This window comes from Capsicum annuum, chromosome 4, assembly GCF_002878395.1.
Source record: "Capsicum annuum cultivar UCD-10X-F1 chromosome 4, UCD10Xv1.1, whole genome shotgun sequence".
NCBI classification, from domain to species: Eukaryota; Viridiplantae; Streptophyta; class Magnoliopsida; order Solanales; family Solanaceae; genus Capsicum; species Capsicum annuum.
This window is the reverse complement of record NC_061114.1, coordinates 55,399,465-55,405,824: the sequence shown is the minus strand read 5'-3', so window position 1 is coordinate 55,405,824 and position 6,360 is coordinate 55,399,465. Positions and strand designations below refer to the sequence as shown.

Genomic DNA, 6,360 nt, shown 5'->3' with positions numbered 1-6,360 from the left:
GGGGGTAATAGGACCCCCTTTAAGTTGAGGTGTGTCATAGCCTTTTTGTGTATAGTTCGAGGGGGTAACTGGGCATTTTCTCTTTCTTTAATTAAAAGTGCATGTTATTTTTTTTGTTGTTGTCCTAACTGAGACACCAACTTATAATCAAAATATGATATTCTTGATGCCACAAAAGGTTTTGTATTGGAAAGAATTCGATAATCTTGGAGAAAGAATAGATTTGATTTGAAGGAGCAACATCACGGTCCATATGAAAATGATGAAGTTCGAATTGCCAACAGGCTTGAATGTGTTCCAGAGTGTCAATTTAAAGAGACCCTCAAATATTGAAAGTCTAAAAAATTTTAGGTGAAATATATTTCAATATCTGTGATCATATTACTTTTATTGCTACAAAGCCCTTATTACTTTAGTTAATTTCATTGATTTATTTTACCGTGAATGTCCAAAACAAACATTGAGAATGAAGCTAATGAATCCACACACTGCTGGAAAAAAAAAATTACTTTAATTCACAATAAATTGGTGTTTTCTCATATTTATTATTGAGTTATAACTTGTCAATTAAGTAATTTTTTATATTCATTTTCATATGAATAGGAAAAAAAGAAGGAGAAAACTGTGTTGTTAAAGGATATTTTTATGGCCACAAGAGCAAGAAAACCTGATCGTACATACAAGGCGTTAAATGAAAACACCACAAGAAAAATTATATGAAACTTACCTATTTCAAGTTTATATTGACATCAATGATCAGTTCGTAATTTATAATTACTTGATGTACTTTTGAATATGATTTATTAGGCTGAAACGAAAGAAATTAAAATGCAACTGGATGCAAATGATCAACCTGTTGATGAATTTTCAGCAGTCATGGGTGTTGAATATCCAAGATGTCTATGATTGTTTGAAGGATGAGTTAAAAAGACTTCTTTAAAAATAATAAATGACACTTCTAAATCAACTTTAAATGTCACCAATGATGTCATGCGACAAATGCAAGAAAGGATGGAAAAAATAGAGGATCAAATCAGTGAACAAAATAGAATCATTTGATAAGAAGTTATTACAGATGTAATTGCTCAACTTTAGATTGCAGAATTAACTGATTCTAAGATACTAGCGGCATAGTCCACTCCATCAAGAGAATCTACCTCTACACTAGCATCTACAGAGAGAAACAGTCAAGGTTAGTGTTGCTACCTCCACCTAGTATATATACCTATATTGTTGTTGCTGCTTCTACATATTTAAATTGTTGTTGCTGCTTCTCCTCTACAACTTTAAACATGGTTAGATCTATTCAATTTCCCTTTTAAGATGGAAGAACGAGAAAATTGACTTTTTTTGCTTGATCATGAAATTTTTTTTATATAAAGCTAACTTTTTTAATAATTCACAAGTCATTTAGTTCTTTTGGGCAATTTCAATTTCCCTTTGATATTGCTGCTATTATTAGACTGTATAGTTTTCTGTTGGTGCTGCACCAGGTTATAAATATCTGGATATTGTGATTTAAAAATACTTCAAATGTGTATTATATATATGTGAATAAAAGGTGTTGATGTTAGTATGATATAGAAATACTTCAAATGTGCATTCTATATATCTAAACTATTGTTGTTTCTCCTCTTCTTCTTCTATAGTTATTGCTTCTCCTCTTTATAGTGTATCTCATGTGTCTCTCATGTGACTCTATTGTATTTTCCTTCTCTTTTTACCTATTGTTTATATTATTGTTGTTGTGGGACTGTATTATTGGATGATTCCTTCATAATAACATGAAAAATATGAATATTATTGGTGATTGGACTATATTATTAGTTGGTAACTGTGTTGTATTAGTAGACTGTGTTATTGTTATTTGTTGCTGTCTGTTGGTGCTGTATTATTGGACTTTAATATAAAAATATCTTGTGTATTATTGTTGTTGTTGCTGATATTGTCGTTGTTGTTGAACTGTAATATGAAAACATCCTGTGTATTATTGTTGTATTATTATTGTTGTTGCTTATATTGTTGTTATTGTTGGACTAAATTAAAGTAGTGTAATTAAAGTAGTGGGATGAGTTTCTAGTATGTTTTCATTTATATCGGCTTGTTTCCCTGACATTCTATACTACATCCTTGACACCTTCTTGAACTTGGACTACATTTTGCACTTATCAAGAAAGAGGGTTAACCTTTTGTTGTATTCCCTGATCTCGTACCTGACCTTTATGTTTTCATTTCATCACTATTTAATTAGGATATTCTTTCCTAAGTTTTGGAGGTTGTTTAGGGATTTCAAATGGGCAAATGTGACCAATAGTTTGACATTACTGACAACACATGGGCTTTCAGTCATATGCAATAATTTGACTAAAAGCATGGCCATCAGGGTTACAACAGCAACAGAATGATGCAATGGCATAGTGATATTCACCTCAACTAATTTTCTAGCAAACTATATGTTGGTTTGTTTGGTGTGCACTCATCCACATACATAGTTGTGCCCACAAATCTTGCAATGCTACTAAGGGAGTCACAACAACAATCTATAGGAAGTTTAGGAAATTTTACCCACAAAAGTATATCAATTGGATGTTTTTCATTACAATAAAATAAGGAAATCCAAGTCTTAAGAATAATTGGTTGATTATTGATAGTATACGGCCTTTGACAAAGTACCTCTTGAAGATCTTCTTGTGAATGAAATTTAATAATGAAAGAGCCTTCTTTATGTATAAGTTTCCAGTATGTTTTTTTATTCTAGTTTTTGGTTCAATCAATGTCCTCATATGAAAATTTTCATTTCTATGCAATTGAAACTTAACTTTTGTGGACATGTGGACATACATAGGTCTGATATGAGGATATTTGAAAATTTTCAATTTTATATATCAACAAGTTGCCTGTATAGTTTGTGTCGCCTTAAGGCCTAACATCCCTTGGTGTTGGTGTTGTTATTTTTGTGGACACAACATCTGTTGGAGCAGTTTTTTTGCTCCTTAGTTTTCCTATAAGTTTCTATTCATGATCTAACCCTGTTCTGGTCACTATGTCGTTATCCCTTATTGATTTTGTATTCCTCATTTTATTGCTTGGAATTATGGAAAGCCTCTTTATGTATTGGTGTTTGGAAAATGTTACTCTATTAACATCTTCTTCATTTTTTTTTATTATTGTAGGTTATGACATAGAAGATGGAAACGAAATCGATGAACTAGACCTGACCTAAGAGATCGATCACATTGGTTTCATTCATTTTACGCTATTGGAATATTTGACCAAGTTTTAAACATCTTTTACTTTTGAAGATTCAAAACTTGTGTATATATGATTTACTTTTTTGAATGATCAAAAAATATTTGGTGTCTTGATTGAGATTTTGAGAATTAATAGTACATACTCTTGATCGATTTATAAATACATTTTGTGTTATGCTTTAAATAATCATTTCAATCATATAGTACTGTTGGATAGTCTAATAATAACAGTTGCAATAGCCTACCAAATAACTATCCTAGTAGACTATTAATAACTGTTACAATTGCTTCTAAACAACTGTTACAATAACCTATAATAACAAGTGCATTAGCCTATAAATGAATGTTGCAATAACTTATAGATAACTATTGCATCACCATTTGAAAAAGCGTCCCCATAGCTATGATGTAACGGTAAACACTGTCGCGTTAGAGATAAATAAGTGTTGTAATAGATAGAACTTATCATCAAGGTGAAAAAGCAAATGTCGCAATAGCAATATATAACTATTATATTAAATATTTATAAGGACGATTTTGTAAACTGTCTCCACATACCTTAAACTGTTGCAACATTTGTCACCAATGTAAATAAATGAATGTTGCGATAGAGTTTTATAACCATCGTATAAAGATTTATAGAGATAAGTGTAAATTGTCCCCATAGACCAGAAACCATCATAATATTTTGTAACAAGAACCGTCGCGATAAGTGTATGTATGGCGATGGTTTAAGCAACTGTCGTAGATAACTTTTGCATTAGAGCTACTATAATGCGATCAGTTGTAGCGGTTGGGTTAACCATCGCCATAGATATGCAGGGATGGGTTTGGCCTTTATGGAGATGGTAATTGAACTATCAACATACACCTAATTTCTAGTAGTGAATACATAACACAATTAGAGCAATATTTATGAAAATGTGATTAATGAATCCCTTAAATTTAGTAACATCTTTTCAATTTAAAATTTTTAAAACATCAAATCTGTCACATCCCATTTTTCAGCGAGGTCAAAGAATTTTTCTATTAAAGTGAAGGTTTTGAATAGACATTATTTTATCTATAGAGTCGTCACTTGAAATTGAGTTATGGTGTTCTAAGTAACCTTATTGAATCCCAAGTCAAAAGGAAATGACTCTTTATTTTTTGGTCTGCGAACTAGAAATTCTGATAATGAATTTTGTTGACCTAGGAAAAAGTGTGAAGCATCCCTCGAGTCCCATGGTTCTAGCACGGTCACTTTATTAACTTATGTCTGGCTTAAATTAAATTCTTGAATAAATTATATTTGACTAGTTGCTTTATCTACTAAGGATTATGAGAGAAATTGTGACTTATATTTTCGACTGAGAAGAGTAACCACACACGTAGCCTTGAAATTATAGAAAATGAACCAGGAGCGTAACCACACACATGATCAACCTCAACATATTAAGTTAAATTTATTCTTATATACTTTTCAGATTTGAACATAAAACATAGGAAACTCTATTGTTTAATATGTAGTCCTAAAGTTCATTATTTTTAATGTTTTGCATGGCCTATTTTATGGCATTTAGCTCTTATATGTCTTAAATGATTTATTAATTGATATTTAGGGGGAAATCAATTGAAACGCCTTCCCTTTCTTTTTTTTATCAAATATGATGGGTCTTAAATAAGTCCGCAATTCATTTCCCTCAAGCTTATACTAATAAATTAATTAAGCCTCAAACGGAAGATTAAGCCTGAAATTTAATTATCGAGAGTTTATAATGATTTAATAGTCTATCACTCAGATTACTTTCAAAATCAATAAGGAACTATACATACGGAACAAAATGAACCTAAATTTAACTGACTTAAATTCATAATAACATATTAAGTATCAAAATCAAGACAAATCAAGAATGAGATGGATGACCCAGCTAATAAAAATAATATACCAAAAGAATGAATGAGTCATGCATAAAAACTAATTTCCTTAACCATTCATTTTTAAATTATAAACTCTCTTTTTAGCATATAAAACTTAAAGAGAAATCCACTAATTGAAACTAATTTTAAAACAAGTTACGTAGTGAATTTTGATATTAATTATCTTGATCATATTGGAAGGGGTGGCTCTACCTCATTAAAAAATAGGCGGCCGCCTCTTTTTTTTCGATAATATATTAGGGATAACTACACAACTTAGCAAACATACACTCATAGTTATCATATTTAGCCTAAGTTTTAATTAATTACAATTCATAGCCCCTTTCTTTCCTATTAATAATCCCTAATTACAATTCATAGCATCTCCCATGTATTTTCTCTTTTTATCTATATTCTATTACTCTCCTTTTTTTTAATCCTTTTTCGGCTTTTTTTTTCCTTTTTTTTGTTTTCTTTTTTCTTTTTTGTTTTGTTTGTTTTATTTTTTGTTTTTTTTTCTCCTTCTTTTTTTTTCCTTTTTTCCTTTTTTTCTCTATTATCTATTATTCTCCTTTTTTTAGATTTTTTTTCTCATTTTTTCTCCTTCTGATTTTTTTTTCTTTTCATTTTTTCTCCTTCTTATTATTTATGCAAACTAACAAACACAAATACAATTGTGAACTATACAATACAAATACAAATGTGAACTATAACATACAAATACAAGTGCAAACTATAAAATGCAAATACAAATGCGAACTAGATCATACAGATACAAGTATGATCTATCATTTGTATTTTTTTAATTATTGAAAAAGAATGATTGATTTTCTTTCTAAGGATACTTGATTGTATTTATTTATACGAGTTGTATTTATTGATACAAATAAATATGTATTTTTATTTGTAAAATCATTTGTTTTATTTGTTTGTAATGTATTTGTATGAAGTGATATTTGTTTATTTACAAATACGAATGATAATTTTGACATACAAATACAAAATGGTACATTTGTATCAAATGATACGTTACATATTTATATATTTTAGAATCAAGAAAATACAATTAATGCATTTACTTGTTTGTATACAAATACAAATGATAAATTGTACATAATCACGGCTACATACAATATGCAATCAACTTACAAATACAAATACAAAATAATTTTTTAATAATAAAAAGGCATCGACGAAAATAGAATACAAA

At 29.5% G+C, this 6,360-nt stretch overlaps 1 long non-coding RNA gene across 2 annotated transcripts in view; it reads left to right on the top strand.

The window, feature by feature from the left end:
* Positions 1-3,369, top strand: part of LOC124898148 — a 19,500-nt gene extending 16,131 nt beyond the window's left edge. For both annotated transcript variants that reach the window (XR_007054937.1, XR_007054936.1), the window contains 2 exons: positions 808-1,192; positions 3,174-3,369. This is a non-coding gene — a long non-coding RNA (uncharacterized LOC124898148). The remainder of the gene's footprint in view (positions 1-807; positions 1,193-3,173) is intronic.
* The last annotated feature ends 2,991 nt before the right edge of the window (positions 3,370-6,360 follow it).